General features: G+C 41.7%; 1 protein-coding gene across 2 annotated transcripts in view; it reads left to right on the plus strand.

Moving 5' to 3' along the window:
* TDRD1 (tudor domain containing 1) overlaps positions 1-18,002 on the plus strand; it is a 1,954,313-nt gene that overhangs the window by 878,585 nt on the left and 1,057,726 nt on the right. The window lies entirely within an intron of this gene.

Genomic DNA, 18,002 nt, shown 5'->3' on the forward strand with positions numbered 1-18,002 from the left:
TACAAAACTTGTTTACATTTTGAATAGATTTTTCTCAATTCATTCATACGTCTCTAGCATATCAGAATTTTTCTGGGTATACTAGCTCTCTGTGTAGATCATAGGGACTTGTACAGCGGTAGACTTGCCCCTGTCTCTCTACCTTTTCTGGTTGCGTGAATTGAGTGTGTACGTTCAACTTTATCTAGAGCTATAAATACTTTAAGTGGGGATAGTTCTCCTGGTGTTACTGGAGGCAGGTGAAAAGATCTTCTGTTTTATTAAGACCCCCGGGGATTTGCAGTCGAGATTCAAGATGTATCTGGTCTCGTTTTCTGAGGGTTCCCTCTCTGTCCCCATCCCTTATATTGATGGGTACCTCATGTATTAGATAATATGTTAGATGGTTTAAATTATTTTCACGTGCCTCTCTGAAATGTCGTGCCACTTGTAATTTGGGTCCCGGTTGGTGATGGCTCGTATGTGTTGTAAAATTCTTTTATTGGCTGGCAACTGTGTGCTTCCTACATATTTTAAATTGCAGGAACATTCCAGCACGTATATGGCATGGTCAGTTTTACAGTGGAAAAGTTTAGTTATTTTAATTTCTTTTTCACTGAATGGTGTTTTGTATTTTTTTTGTTTATTCCATACTGACATGCCTTACATCTTTTACTTTTTACAAATCCATTACGTTGCATCAACCAATTGTGTTTGTCCCTAGTTTCAGGGCTGCTCTTCCCCAGACTTGTGCTCATTGATGGGAATCTCCTGTAGGTGATCCCCAAATTGTGTGGTAAAGTAGCCCCTATGACTGGGTCACTTTGTACAATTGGCCAGTTGCGTCTCATGATGTTCCTAATGGTTTTTTCTTGGTTAGTCTTTTTCTTTTGCTATCAACAAATTACATCTATCTAGACCCTGGGTTTTGGTAATAGCAGCATCAATTGTCTTTTTGAGGTAACCTCGACAAAAATCTCCTTTTGCTCACCAGCTGTGCTGTTGCTAGGTCTTTAGGGTTGCTACACACTCTTTTTAATCTAAGCATTTCCCCGTAGGGAATGCTTTCAACTAGGTGTCTGGGGTGAAAGCTAGATGAGTGGAGTACTGAATTACCTGCCGTTTCATTCTGGTATGCTCTTGTTCCTATTCTGTTGTTCTCCAAGTATACCTCTACATCCAGAATGTCAATCTTTTTATCGCTGATGACTGATGTAACGTTCTAGTTAATATTGTTTCTGTTAATGGCCGTAATAAATTCTGTAGCTTCCACAGTCATGGCCTCCCACACAATAAACAAGTGATCAATGAAGCGTAATAGCAGTTTGACATTCTTTTCCATGTAGCTTTTCTGTGCTGCACAGGACCATCTCCTCCCACCAGCCCATGTGTAAACATGCGTAGCGGAGGGAGAAGCTGGCCCTCATGGCAACACCACACATCTGCTGATAGTATGTCTTATCAAACATGAAAATATTATTGTTTAGGCAAACATTTACCATGTTAACTAACATCACACTATCTGTGGTCAATGTAGTTTTGTTTTGCCACAAGTAGTGCTCAAGTGCTCGTATTCCATCCTTATGATTTATACTAGTGTATAAAGACACCACATCTAGAGTCAATGATAGATATTCCTTTTTCCATGCAAAATCTTTCAATTTGGAAATAAAATCACTGGTGTGTCTTATATAGGATGGTAGCATTTGTACAAAGTCCTGTAAGCAGTAGTCAATATATTGTGAGGCATTTTCCAGTAGGGTATTTTCTGCTGCGATTATCGGTCTCCCCGGTGGTTTTTGCGCATTTTTATGGATCTTTGGGATAAAGTAAATATTTGGGACCTTGGGGTTTTCTGTTATGATAAATTTGTATTCGTCCATAGTTATCAGTCACCGCACTTTTCCTTGCCACTAGTTTATTATAGAAATGTTTGTAGATCGATCTTAGTGCCAACACATTACTTATTCGCTAACATGTTTTGTTGTTTAGTTAAGACAGGGCTTCTTCAACATAGTCCTTTTTTGCCCAGAAGACTATTTTTCCCCCTTTGTCTGAATTTCTGATGACAATTTGGTTGCTTTTTTGCAGTTTTGTCATTAACTGGTTGTATTTTAGATTTTTCTCATTTATTTTTTGTGTGGTATTGTGCATTCTAAAGTTAATTTCCTTTATTTCACCTGTCACTTGTTCCTTAAAAATGTCGATCGTGTCCCTGGGTGCTATTGGGTTAAAGGTTGACGTTTTTTTTTTGAAAGGTGTCCTTTTTTATAGCCATATCTGATGCCTCTGTCTCATAGTTGTTTACTTGATGTTGGCCCGCTGTGTACTGGGAGTTTGCTTGATTATTGGTGCTGCTGATTTCCTCTTGCAATTCGATAAGGGTTTCCAACAGACGTTTTTAAATTCACTTGAAAGTGACCAGTATGCATTTGACTCTCTGTTCCTGGATTTGTTCTTTGTTGTAATAAAGCATGATATTTTTGCAATTTCAACATTGGGACAAATCGATAGACATCCATTCTGGTGTTGGCATGATTAAAATTGGACTCCATGCAGTAGGAAAGGCCCAACACCAGTAGTTAATTTTCTGCATTATTTAAGTTGATGTCTGTTAAATTGATTCCTGTTTTCGTGATTTTATCCTCATCTACTATTTGCGGTTCCACCATCCTCTCCGGCGTCTCTTGTTGGTGACTGGCTTTCCTTCCCGCTTTTCACCTCTGCCTAAGCCTGTAGTTTCGCCTCTTCCTGAATTACTCCTTTGAGTCCTTGGGTTGAGTGTCTGCCGCCGCTCCTGACACAAAAGTCCAACTCTTCGACTGGAGGCAGCTTGGATCGTGCCCCACTTAGTTTCATCTGTCGGGTGTCTGCTTCTGCTTCACTTTCAATTCTGAACTTAAGTCCGAGTTGCTATAGCCTTCTCTGTTTGTTGGGGCCTTTGGAATTGGTTCAGGTCTCATTTTTGTTTTAGATATTTTCCTGGTGTTATATTTTTTGGGAGAATGTATACATGCATCCAGCCTCGTAATCCACTCTGTTTCTGTGGAACTTGAATGCTTTACGTTCTTTTATTCTGTCCTCTTCTTTAGGGAGTCTTATGGTCATCTCCTGGCGGAGTTTGGTTACTTCATCACTCTTGTTCAGTTTGTTAATCTCCTCATTTAATTTTTCTACTTGTTTCTGCAGGTTTGCCCAGTCCGATTCCACACACCTAACAAGGATTTCCACTCGTTTTCTTGAGGAGTCTAGGTTGCATTGGGCCCAGTCATGCATCATATCTCGTTTAGGTTGTTCATAGCTTCATAGCTCGGAGCTATATTATATTTATATATATATATATCTCCACAACACAGCCGAACTCGCGGCGGGTGCAACCGGGAAGCGTGGTGGAAACCGCTTGTAACACAGCAAAAACAAGGAGTTCATGGTACTCCCAAGGTCCGGTGCACGCTCGGGTTGTGTGTCGGCTAGAAAGTATCCGCAGACGCGTTTCTGGCTCTTGCCGTCATCAGTGCGGAAAGCCGTCAGTAAAGCGGCACAGTTATTTAAACGGAACTGCCATGTGGTTGGTGGATCCTTGGCCAATGAAAGGCCGATGGCGCTCCCATAGCGAAAAACTTTATTGGCAGCCGTAACAACTGTGCCTGCACATCCCCTCGCCTGCCGCTAATAGAACAAACACGCTGTGAGTGTCACACAATGGTGGAGCACTCTAGCTTTGTATAAGCCACAACCTGCATGGGTCAACAGCGTCCGTAAGCGGCGTTTCGGCAGCCCAAATTGAATCCAAAACACAGTATCCCACCTGGGGCCAGCCGAACTATTAGCGGCAGGCGAGGGGATGTGCAGGCACAGTTGTTACGGCTGCCAATAAAGTTTTTCGCTATGGGAGCGCCATTGGCCTTTCATTGGCAAGGATTCACCAACCACATGGCAGTTCCGTTTAAATAACTGTGCCGCTTTACAGACAGCTTTCCGCACTGATGACGGCAAGAGCCAGAAACGCGTCTGCGGATACTTTCTAGCCGACACACAACCCGAGCGTGCACCGGACCTTGGGAGTACCATGAACTCCTTGTTTTTGAGATATATATATATATATATATATATCTATATCTATATCCAAAACTGGCCATAAGCTTGAGGCCGCACAGCACTGCAGGTGAGTAACAGCGCTATTTAAACCAAGCAGGCAGCTTAACATCCCTTTGAAGTCCATGGCCTAACGCGTTTCGATGCGGCTGTTTGCATCTCCTGATATGGCATCTGAGGAGATGCAAACAGCGTCATCGAAACGTGTCAGGCCATGGACTTCAAAGGGATGTTAAGCTGCCTGCTTGGTTTAAACAGAGTTGTTACTCACCTGCAGTGCTGTGCGGCCTCAAGTTTCTGGTCGTTTTTGGTTACATGGTATGCAGCGTTTCCAGGCCGCAGAGGGATCGCACTGCCCGCAACCAATGGGCATTAGGAGAGAGGAAGCTTCCTCTTTCTGAAGCTGCAGGGAACCTTTAATGAAGCCGGCAGAGTCTCATCCAAGGCTCAATGGAGGGCCGAGAAAAAGTGTCCATAATTAGCTGTAGCAGAGGTAACCCACTAGAGGGCGTTAATTGGCAAAATGAGACCACAAATTCCAGCGTGCATTTAAAAATGAACTGCCACCAAAGGAAGAGCACTGAAAGCCCTCTATTACAGAAATACGCAGGGGAGATGCGCTAGCCACTAATCACCTCCGCAGACACGGCCTCTGAGGAGATGTAAACAGTGGCATCGAAACGCGTCGGGCCATGGACTTCAAAGGGATGTTAAGCTGCCTGCTTTGTTTAAATAGAGTTGTTACCCACCTGCAGTGCTGTGTGGCCTCAGGCTTCTGGGCGTTTTTGGATATATATATATATATATATATATATATATATATATATATATATATATATATATATATATATATATATATATATATATATATACTGAAAAAACCATAGGTTTCACACCAGTTATAGTTAGGAATTTGCCTTTACAAAACCTAATAAATTCACTGAAAAAACCATAGGTTTCACACCAGTTATAGTTAGCTGGAAATTTTACTGACATAAAACCAATGAAATTCCCACGTTATAATTAGTTGGACTCCCTATAACTTGCACGTGTAATGCACTGCTCATGACGTCACATATTACATCACTCATGACATGGTCAGTGACATCACTCATGACATCACTGATGACACCATCCAGTGAATGTGTGTCTTTCTGAAAAATAAATATTATTGAGTAATGTTTACATTTTTAAATATATGTATTAGTGTTTCACTTTGTGTATAAGTAGCTGCAGGGGTTGGTGAGTAGGTACATGTGTATGTACATGGGTTATTAGATGTTTTATTAGTATCAGTATGAGTGTTTGTATTGTTTAGTGTTGGAATTACTTACAACATTGATGCATGAGTGACTGACTCTTTTTTTGTATGTATTTTGAAGACTACATATGTGCAGGACTGTATGGTTGAATAGTGTGTATATGTGTAGGTTAGTGAGTAAATGACTGTCTCACAAGTCTTTTAAACAGTAACTACATATGTTTTAATCTAGAATATGTGAATATTGATGCATATAAGTGAGTATATGTTAGAGGAAGAGATTGTAAGAGTTCCTGTTTAAATAAGTATGTGTTTCGAAAAGTGATTGTTTAAGAGAATAAATATGTGTAATTTTCAATAGAAGTAAGGTGGTAGTGTGTGTATTGCTCTATATGCAAATAAATGGATGTTCAATAGTTTATTTCCATGTGTGAAAGTAACTTTTGGATGACTGTCGGTGTGTAACAGGATGTATAGGTGTATCACTTCATATGATGAGTGAGTATATGTATGAGTGACTATATAGAACTGTTGGTGAATGAGTGGATGTGTATATAGATAGTGGAATTACTGAATTGGTTGTTGTAACTGATATGGGTATCACTTTTTAAAAAAAATGTAGTTTCTATTTTTGAATATGTGTTTCAAGTGTTACATTACAGTGAAAGGAGGTCTGTCACTATGTCACAAGGATGGTGTCATCAGTGATGTCATGAGTGATGTCACTGACCATGTCATGAGTGATGTAATATGTGACGTCATCAGCAGTGCATTGCACGCGCAAGTTATAGTGAGTCCAACTAACTATAACGTGGGAATTTCATTGGTTTTATGTCAGTAAAATTTCCAGCTAAGTATAACTGGTGTGAAACCTATGGTTTTTTCAGTGAATTTCAAAGGTTTTTTTAATGCTAATTTCTAACTATAAATCTCAGTTTATAAGTAAGACTTTTAGTGCACTAGTTGTTCTTTAGAACACTCTGGGACATTCTGTCATTGGGCTATATTTGGGCTACATCTGGCTAATATTTTGGCTACATTTGTTTTTTTGTCTCTGGTGGCCATCTTTGGGCTACATTTGGCTACATTTGGCTCTAACATATATATAACCCAATGTAGCCCAATATATATTTTTTCAAAGTTAACTTCCCGGTGCGCGCCCCGGGGAGCACACCGGAAAGCGTAATTATATGAAGCGCACCGGGGCGCGCACCGGGTAGCGTCCTGTAAGCGCCATTATCTCAAACTAAAACATGATCGTGACGTATCGCGTAGCCGCGTCTGCGTGAAACGCACGGGGTAAGCGCACCCAGAAGCACTCATGCGAATACGATCGTGCATCGTAAATTTCCGACGTGCTTACGCGACCCGGAGCGCGCCCTGGGGCGCGTAGCGTAAGCGCGTCGGGTCATGTGACCTGAAAATAACACTTTTCATTGGTTCATAACAGTTTTGGTTTCATAATAATGAAGCCACTGGTCATGTGACCTGAAAATAACACTTTTCATTGGTTCCCCCCGCGCAAATCCCCCAAAAATTTTTTGGGGGGGGCCCAGCTGGGCCCTTTTTTGGCCCCCACATCAACCCTACGGGGTCAGGGGGGGTCTATCCCTGCCCCCTTATGGTCGTTTCCCCCTTTTTTTTCCACCTCTTGTGTCTCTATCCTACCGAGACACAAGATGGCGGCCGCTCCGCACTGTTTCGAATGTTTACAGACACCCGAGAGCCAATCAGCTTTCTGTGCGCAAGTCGCGTGGCGCGCCCGGAGCGCGTACCGGGGTGCTGCCATAGATATATATATATTTTTGAACCTAAATTACTCAAAATCCACTGGAACACATATCTTGAGACATAGCAAAGGCACATCGGGCTACCAGTCCCTACAATTTTGCCAAGTTTGGTGGAAATCCATTCAGCCGTTCAGTGACTAACAGTGAGGTCGACCTCCCTATGGAAATTAACATGGGGAAAGCGTGTTTTGGGACCCCCCTTTTATCTCGGCCCCCGCTTGACGCATTCCCCCCAAACTTTCAGAGAAGGACCGGAGCTCGACGAGGCCATTTTGAGGAAATTTTCAGGCAGATTAGTCAACCGGCGCCAAAGTTATTCCAAATAGAGTTTTGAGATTTAACATTGAAAAAAATCCTAACTATAACTACCTACTGGCGACCGCCAGTAGGTAATATATATATATATATATATATATATATATATATAATATTATGTGATCAAGCTCCTCTGTAGGAGCGAAACACATCAGGGAAGAGCATCAGCTCTACATTATTTTTGATTTAAATAAATTTGCCATTAGACAAGACGGTGTGATGGCGTTTTAACTTGCGCTGTATCAGCTTGCTTGAGAAGAGGTCCGCGCCTGTTGCATTACCGCTTCGAAAGCGGTCAGGAGTGTCTTCGATTATTTATATATATATATATATATATATATATAAATAATCGAAGACACTCCTGACCGCTTTCGAAGCGGTAATGCAACAGGCGCGGACCTCTTCTCAAGCAAGCTGATACAGCGCAAGTTAAAACGCCATCACACCGTCTTGTCTAATGGCAAATTTATTTAAATCAAAAATAATGTAGAGCTGATGCTCTTCCCTGATGTGTTTCGCTCCTACAGAGGAGCTTGATCACATAATATTATATATATATATATATATATATATATATAATAGCTCCGAGCTATGAAGCTATGAACAATCTAAACGAGATATGATGCATGACTGGGCCCAATGCAACCTAGAATCCTCAAGAAAACGAGTGGAAATCCTTGTTAGGTGTGTGGAATCGGACTGGGCAAACCTGCAGAAACAAGTAGAAAAATTAAATGAGATTAACAAACTGAACAAGAGTGATGAAGTAACCAAACTCCGCGAGGAAATCACAATAAGACTCCCTAAAGAAGAGGACAGAATAAAAGAACGTAAAGCATTCAAGTTCCACAGAAACAGAGTGGATTACGAGGCTGGACGCATATATACATTCTCCCAAAAATATAACACCAGGAAAATATCTAAAACAAAAATGATAACTGAACCAATTCCAAAGGCCCCAACAAACAGAGAAGGCTATAGCAACTCGGACTTAAGTTCAGAATTGAAAGTGAAGCAGAAGCAGACACCCGACAGATGAAACTAAGTGGGGCACGATCCAAGCTGCCTCCAGTCGAAGAGTTGGACTTTTGTGTCAGCAGCGGCGGCAGACACTCAGCCCAAGGACTCAAAGGAGTAATTCAGGAAGAGGCGAAACTTCAGGCTTAGGCAGAGGTGAAAAGCGGGAAGGAAAGCCAGTCACCAACAAGAGACGCCGGAGAGGATGGTGGAACCGCAAATAATAGATGAGGATAAAATCACGAAAACAGAAATCAATTTAACAGATATCAACTTAAATAATGCAGAAAATTAACTACAGGCGTTGGGCCTTTCCTACTGCATGGAGTCCAATTTTAATCATGCCAACACCAGAATGGATGTCTATCGATTTGTCCCAATGTTGAAATTGCAAAAATATCATGCTTTATTACAACAAAAAACAAATCCAGGAACAGAGAGTCAAATGCATACTGGTCAATTTCAAGGGAATTTGACAACGTCTGTTGGAAACCCTTATCGATTTGCAAGAGGAAATCAGCAGCACCAATAATCAAGCAAACTCCCAGTACACAGCGGGCCAACATCAAGTAAACAACTATGAGACAGAGGCATCAGATATGGCTAGAAAAAGGACACCTTTCAAAAAAATGTCAACCTTTAACCCAATAGCACCCAGGGACACTATCGACATTTTTAAGGAACAAGTGACAGGTGAAATAAAGGAAATTAACTTTAGAATGCACAATACCACACAAAAAAATAAAAAGGAAAAATCTAAAATACAACCAGTTAATGACAAAACTGCAAAAAAGCAATCAAATTGTCATCAGAAATTCAGACAAAGGGGGAAAAGTAGTCTTCTGGGCAAAAAAGGACTATGTTGAAGAAGCCCTGTCTTAACTAAACAACAGAACGTGTTAGCGAATAAGTAATGTGTTGGCACTAAGATCGATCTACAAACATTTCTATAATAAACTAGTGGCAAGGAAAAGTGCGGTGACTGATAACTATGGACGAATACAAATTTATCAGAAAAGAAAACCCCACGGTCCCAAATATTTACTTTATCCCAAAGATCCATAAAAATGCGCTAAAACCACCGGGGAGACCGATAATCGCAGCAGAAAATACCCTACTGGTAAATGCCTCACAATATATTGACTACTGCTTAATAATAATAATAATAATACTGTGTTTTATAGAGCGCGACAGCTACCTCACGAGGAGGTGTCCCGGCGCTAGAAGAACCACAGAGGTCCAGGGGCAGAAGTGGAAGACCTAGCGAGGCTGGGAAAAGAGCCAAGTCTTTAGCAACTTCTTAAAGCAAGGTTCAGATGGAGCCTGCTGGATTGCTTGAGGTAGGGAGTTCCACAAAGCAGAGACGTTTGCTGAAAAGGTACGACCGCCAAGGCGTGCCTTTTTAGCTCGTGGGACAACCAGTTGGATACGGTTGTTACTTACAGGACTTTGTACAAATGCTACCATCCTATATAAGACACACAAGTGATTTTATTTCCAAATTGAAAGATTTTGCATGGAAAAAGGAATATCTATCATTGACTCTAGATGTGGTGTCTTTATACACTAGTATAAATCATAAGGATGGAATAAGAGCACTTGAGCACTACTTGTGGCAAAACAAAACTACATTGACCACAGATAGTGTGATGTTAGTTAACATGGTAAATGTTTGCCTAAACAATAATATTTTCATGTTTGATAAGACATACTATCAGCAGATGTGTGGTGTTGCCATGAGGGCCAGCTTCTCCCTCAGCTACGCATGTTTACACATGGGCTGGTGGGAGGAGATGGTCCTGTGCAGCACAGAAAAGCTACATGGAAAAGAATGTCAAACTGCTATTACGCTTCATTGATCACTTGTTTATTGTGTGGGAGGCCATGACTGTGGAAGCTACAGAATTTGTTACGGCCATTAACAGAAACAATATTAACTAGAACTTTACATCAGTCATCAGCGATAAAAAGATTCACATTCTGGATGTAGAGGTATACTTGGAGAACAACAGAATAGGAACCAGAGCATACCAGAATGAAACGGCAGGTAATTCAGTATTCCACTCATCTAGCTTTCACCCCAGACACCTAGTTGAAAGCATTCCCTACGGGGAAATGCTTAGATTAAAAAGAGTGTGTAGCAACCCTAAAGACCTAGCAACAGCACAGCTGGCGAGCAAAAGGAGATTTTTGTCGAGGTTACTCCAAAAAGACAATTGATGCTGCTATTACCAAAACCCAGGGTCTAGATAGATGTAATTTGTTGATAACAAAAGAAAAAGACTAACCAAGAAAAAACCATTAGGAACATCATGAGACGCAACTGGCCAATTGTACAAAGTGACCCAGTCATAGGGGCTACTTTACCACACAATTTGGGGATCACCTACAGGAGATCCCCATCAATGAGCACAAGTCTGGGAAGAGCAGCCCTGAAACTAGGGACAAACACAATTGGTTGATGCAACGTAATGGATTTGTAAAAAGTAAAAGACGTAAGGCATGTCAGTATGGAATAAACAAAAAAACATACAAAACACCATTCAGTGAAAAAGAAATGAAAATAACTAAACTTTTCCACTGTAAAACTGACCATGCCATATACGTGCTGGAATGTTCCTGCAATTTAAAATATGTAGGAAGCACACAGTTGCCAGCCAATAAAGGAATTTGACAACACATACGAGCCATCACCAACCGGGACCCAACTTACAAGTGGCACGACATTTCAGAGAGGCACGTGAAAATAATTTAAACCATCTAACTTATTATCTAATACCTGAGGTACCCATCAATATAAGGGATGGGGACAGAGAGGGAACCCTCAGAAAACGAGACCAGATACATCTTAAATCCCGACTGCAAATCCCCGGGGGTCTTAATAAAACAGAAGATCTTTTCACCTGCCTCCAGTAACACCAGGATAACTATCCCCACTTAAAGTATTTATAGCTCTAGATAAAGTTGAACGTACACACTCAATTCACAGAACCAGAAAAGGTAGAGAGATTGGGGCAAGTCTACCGCTGTAAAAGTCCCTATGATCTACACAGAGAGCTAGTACCCCCTAAAAAATTCTGATATGCTAGAGACTTATGAATTAATTGAGAAAAACCTATTCAAAATGTAAACAAGTTCTGTAACCAGCATTACGGTTGAGGCTCAAATAGGGAGCCAACATGCAAATGTATTTTACAAATATCTGAAGAGCCTGCCAAAGGGACCTTAACCCTGAAAATAGAGGTTTTAAAAAAATAAATAAACTTTAGCACACTGGCCCTTTAAATAACACACTGGTCACCACTAGTCAATCTGTGCAGCACTGATCAATTTAGCACGAGCACTTTATCTTGGACTCCAAGATGACAGATAGGTGCGAACCAATACAACTAGAGGGGTGACACGGATTAGTACCACGCATTGACCCAGAGCGGACATCAAGGGTATTAACTACATAGTAATAACAATGCATTATGCAATGATTTGTTTTAAACTCACATTTTCTATAAAAACATGGGAAACTGTTTTAAAAATATTTATTGTTCTTACAGATTTTACTAGGTGAGTATCTATTTATTTATATATTCGGAAGTATGTGAACAGGACTGTTTACCGCAAGTCTCTAGATGTAACCTGGCTTCCCTGCTTCCCGGACCTCGTGGCGTCTCCTACCTGCCGACCGTTGCTCGTAGCTTGGGCCCTCCGGCACTCGTCACTCGCGTTGGGGGGCAGGTTCGCTCCTTGCTTTTTCCAGGGGAGAGGACTCCTCCTTCATCCAGTTTCGGGGGGCGGCAGGTTATGCAGCTTCAACTCCGCCTCACTTCAGATTGGAACAGCCGCCTACCAGAACAGCGGGTGTCTCGTCAAAGAAAAGGACCTCCTTTTGGTTTTGGTTTAGGGGGCAGCATGTTAGAAACAAGCATTTGCTTGAAGGATCTTGCCTTCCTAAATGTTATGGCCGGTCTCTTCTGGACTAGATCTTGTAAGATAGGGTCATTTGCAATTAGATGCCAGTGACGGTTTAAGATCTTTCTCACATCTTTGTGCCTCTTGTTATAAGCTGTGATCATTCTAACCTGAGTGGATTCGGTTTTCTTTTTATCTAGGGGTTTACTTTGATTGAACAGGATTTCCTCTCTGCTACGCTTTCTTGCCTTTTTGATGCAACCACTAATGTTCTCTTGGGTATAACCTCTTGCAGTGAACCGAGTATTGAGGGTCACAAGTTCTTTCTCCAGAGTCTCTTGGTCACTGCAGTTTTGAATGGCTCTTAGGCTTTCACCATAAGGTATGCTCCTAACTAGGTTAGTTGGATGGAAACTCGCTGCATGAAGCAGCGTGTTTCCTGCTGTGGGTTTCCTATATAAGTTGGAATGGAGTTTCCCATTTTTGACAAAAATAGTGAGATCTAGGAAATTTAATAAGGTGGCACTTATGTTACTCGTGAACTTCAAATTAAGATTGTTAGTTTGTAGTTTCTTAATGAAGTTCTGGGCACTCGCCTCTGTTCCCTTCCAGATCAGGAATAGGTCGTCTATATACCTGCTCCAATGGAGGATTTTTCCCTCCCACTCCTTCTGGAATTCCGCTATGACCACCTGCTGCTCCCACCAGCCCATATGCAAATTAGCATAGCTGGGGGCGAAGCAGGTGCCCATCGCAGTTCCACAGATCTGTTTGTATAGAGTGGTGTCAAAAAGGAAATAGTTATTATTCAGGCAAACTGATATCATAGTTAGCAGCATTTGTGTGTGGAGCCAGAGGTTGATTGGGCGTTTTTTCAGGAAGTGTTTGATGGCTCGCAGGCCGTCTTCATGTCTGATGCTGGTGTGTAACGTAGTAACGTCAATAGTTACCAGCAAAAGGTCTTCCTCCCATGGTAAGTTGTAGATTTTTCTCAAGAAATCACTAGAGTCTTGAATAAATGAGGGGAGTTTTTTCACCAGGGGACATCGAAATGAGTCGATAAATTTAGATGTACTTTCTAACGCTCCCCCAATCGCAGAGATAATGGGGCGGCCTGGCGGTTTAACTGCACTCTTGTGTACCTTAGGTATAAGGTAAAACACTGGGATGGTGGGATTAACAATTTTTAGAAATTTCAGCTCTTCAAGGGAGATGAGGCTCTGATGGTACCACTCTTGCAGTTGCCTATTGTATAAATCAAATTGATGGTTCATAGCTGCCTCTGTAGTTTTTATGTAATTACAGCGATTATTCAACTGCTTTTATGCCTCGTTTAAATATTGCCCTCTGTCCCAGAGGACGACATTTCCCCCTTTGTCAGCGTTCCTTACTATACAATTGTGATCTGATTTCAGTTTAGTAATCAACGCTGAATACTCTTTTTCTTACTGGGTGAAATTTTTATGTTTTACGCTTGTGCATTTTTCTAGGTTTTTCAAGTCATTAACCACCAGTTCATGAAAAAGATCGACAGTGTCCCGTAAGCTCAAAGGGTTAAACTTCGAACTTGGTCTAAAGTCTGTAGGTACTGTTTTATTGATGTTAATGTCCTGCTTCTTAGCGATCATTGTTGCTTGGCTACTGGTGGCTTCGCAGAATTCTCCGGCATTATGGTTAGCATTTTGCGAGGGTTCATCCGTCTGGCTGATGGCTGAAGAGTCATTACAGCGTAGGTTGAGTAGAAGATCCGTATCAGCCACCGATAGGTTGTCATCGATATTTAGATCATCGTGATGGGTAGCAAGCGCTGTTTTATTATGTTGTTTATTCAGCGCAAAGAACTTTTTAAGCTTGAGGTTCCTTACGAATTTGTATGTGTCGATTCGTGTGTCCACATAGTTGAAATCTGCTGGTGGACAGAAGGAGAGACCTAGTTTCAAGACTTTTTCTTCTTTAGGTGTGAGGGTGATGCTAGTGAGATTCATTATTGTAGTATCCTCTTCTGGCGTGTGGCCAGCTATTTCTTCGGCTTGCTTGGCGCAGCGCTGACTTTGTTTTCTCCTTTTGCGCCTCCTGCACCTCTGCCTTTTCCATTTTGGTTTCCCGCCGTAGTTGACTCTCCGCATAGGTCTGAGGTTGAATCTCATCTCCTCCTCTAAAAAAGCGAATTCATCTATCACTGAGGGGACGCTTGCTTGCTTGGTCTACTTTGCCCCTCCTCCAGGTCTGTATCTACCTCCGAGCTGAGGGAGGCTACTGTGATCTGATTGAGGATCAGGTCTCGTGGATTTGGGATTCAGGCGTTGTTTGCGCATAGTGTTGAATGTCTTGGCAAACGTATATATTTGGCCTCGCTCATAGTCCCGTTTATCCCTCAAAAAAAATTCTGCTTTCCTTTCTGTAATTGTTGGTTCCAGTTTTTTAAGACTTTCTGTCATGTCTTTTTTGAACTTGTTGATCAGATCCTGATCAGGTTCCTTTTCTAGCACGAGTTGTATTTGATCTATTTCGGTTAACATTCTTTCCCTGTCTGACTCTGCATATTTGATCAGGATTGCCAGCATTTTGCAGGATGAGTTGTGGTTATCGGCCCATTCTCGTAGCATGTTGGGATCGGGCTCTTCATAGGTAGGCGCCACCATAACCCTTAAGCCACGTGGTATCCACTTGACTTTTAAGTATCGTTGAAGGGATTTTTGTTCCCACCATTTTGATAGTTCTCCATGTTTAAGTTTCTCAAGTCTCTTTAGCCTTGCCGCTATGTCAGATGTTTTAGCGGTTATTTCTCGTGTTGCTGGTTTGGCACTTGCTACCCGTGTGTCATCGAAAATGGAGAGGGCGGTTTTCTCTCGCTCCTGAAGTTCTTGGGCTGACATGTTTATTTACAGATGATCACGGAACCTGCGTTCCGGTACAGCAACTGCCAGGCTCTTGACGGTAATACCGCAAGTCTCTAGATGTAACCTGGCTTCCCTGCTTCCCGAAACTCGTGGCGTCTCCTACCTGCCGACCGTTGCTTGTAGCTTGGGCCCTCCGGCACTCGTCACTCGCGTTGGGGGGCAGGTTCGCTCCTTGCTTTTTCCATGGGAGAGGGCTCCTCCTTCATTCAGTTTCGGGGGGCGGCAGGTTATGCAGCTTCAACTCCTCCTCACTTCAGATTGGAACTGCCGCCTACCAGAACAGCGGGTGTCTCGTCAAAGAAAAGGACCTCCGAAGTCAGGTCCTGACAACACTTCACCTCTCAAGTAGTAAAACCACATGTGACGAGACTGTGTGCTGACCAAAGAATTTTATTATAAGCAGCCCCCGGACGCGTTTCGCCTGACCAGCAGGCTTGTTCACCGAAGATTAAATTCATTGCAGTCGCCATTTTAAACAGTGTAACCACAAACAGTCATGCGATCAAAACTACCATTGGGGAACAGTAAAGAAAGACTCGTAGTTTTTACGAGAAAATGACACGCGCATTAATTTGCGCTTTCACATTGGTCCGGGAATTCGAATTATTACAGAATTAATACAATGCAATCAGAGAATGTAAAACAATAGTAGGTTAATAAAAGAGATTATTGGTAAATTTTAGCTATTTTTGTCATTTTAAATATACTTTCTAAATACCACACACGCCCTAGTGGGGAACTATCTTTGTTCCAATGCTAATATTTTGCACTTCTTGGCCCATGCATGGTAATGTCCTGGTCTCGCCCCAGTGGGCAAGCTGACGTCTCTGTGTGCCTTAGATTTAAATTCTTGCCCAAATTCCCACCCGAGTTTTATATATATATATATATATATATATATATATATATATATATATATATATATATATATATCCAGTCATACCAAACTTGTAAATTTTGAAGAAGGCGCTGACACCATGAATCTGAATCCAAACTCGATTTATTCGATCAGTATCTGCTTAGACGCGTTTCGGCGTTGCCGCCTTGTTCACTACATCTGCATTTACTTTTCAGTTCTACATATATACAAGAAACGAGTAATGGGCATGTCTATCAATTAACATACAGGCTCAAACCAGATGTTGCCATGGTTACAATGAGGCTCACCTGTATGTTGAGAAGGTCTTTTTTCAGTGTTTAGACATGAGACACATTTAAACTTCAGAAAAGGTATTGAATAAAACATGATCTAACGTCTTAAATCACCATACCATGTGTTCAAAAATAATAATAGCAACCTATTAGTAATGTAGCATGTTAAAATTTCACAGCTAACATTTTAGGTACATAACAATGCAGGTGATTCTCTTGTGAGAAAGACAAAAAAGAAAATCTCATGTGTTCATTAGCATACTTTGCTACTGCTTTCCCGTGTGCTTGCCATGGATGTTCCTAATAAAAGGACGATCAAAACTACCATTGGGGAACAGTAAAGAAAGACTCGTAGTTTTTACGAGAAAATGACACGCGCATTAATTTGCGCTTTCACATTGGTCCGGGAATTCGAATTATTACAGAATTAATACAATGCAATCAGAGAATGTAAAACAATAGTAGGTTAATAAAAGAGATTATTGGTAAATTTTAGCTATTTTTGTCATTTTAAATATACTTTCTAAATACCACACACGCCCTAGTGGGGAACTATCTTTGTTCCAATGCTAATATTTTGCACTTCTTGGCCCATGCATGGTAATGTCCTGGTCTCGCCCCAGTGGGCAAGCTGACGTCTCTGTGTGCCTTAGATTTAAATTCTTGCCCAAATTCCCACCCGAGTTTTATATATATATATATATATATATATATATATATATATAACACTAAGTCACTGGATGAGGTCATCAGTGATGCCATTTGAGATGTCATCAGTCATGTCATGAGTGATGTAATATGTAAGGGCATCAGCAGTGCATTGTGGGGCACAAGTTATAGTTAGCTCAGCTATCTAAAACTGCAGAATTTCACTGGTTTTGTATGCGCGAAACCTGAGCCCAACTAGAACGTCCCTGTAACCTTTGGGTTTTCACTGAATTTCTAAAGTTTTTTTAATTCCATTTCCTAATTATAACGGTCCCTGTAACTTAGTATTTTTGTGAATTACTATGGTTTTTCAAAGTAGTAATGGTGTTTGCAGAGTGGTGGAAAAAGGGTGCAGGGCCTCGGACCAGCTCTCAGAAATCCCACTGTGTAGGACTTAAAGAAAGTACCAGAACGGTTTCTTGTCCTCTAAGGTCCCTCAGCATCCAAGAGGACTAAATTCACAAAACAGGAGTGCGCCAGGAGACACGTTTGCAGAGTGGTGGAGAAAGGGGGCGGGCCTCCGAAGACCTCTTAGCAATCCCATGGTGAGGGACTTACTGGAGGTAACTAGACGGGTTTTTCTCCCCCAAGGACCCTCAATAGCCAAGGGGTCTTAATCCCCCAACTAGTATTGTGCAGGAGGTTTGTTAGTAGAGTGGTCGAGAAAGGGGGTGAGCCACAAAAACCTCTCAGCAATCCTGCAGTGTGGGACTTTCAGAAGGTTTCAGGAGGGGTAGTTGGCCCACAAGGATGTCCTTGGGGGCCAACAGCTACTCCTGTTGCATCCAGTAAGTCCCACACAGCGGGATTGATTAGAGGTCCGGATTTAGACCCGATCTCTGTTCTGGGGTGAATGTATGACATTGTCCTGCATTCTGT

Source organism: Lissotriton vulgaris, chromosome 5, assembly GCF_964263255.1.
Source record: "Lissotriton vulgaris chromosome 5, aLisVul1.2, whole genome shotgun sequence".
In the NCBI taxonomy this organism is placed as follows: Eukaryota; Metazoa; Chordata; class Amphibia; order Caudata; family Salamandridae; genus Lissotriton; species Lissotriton vulgaris.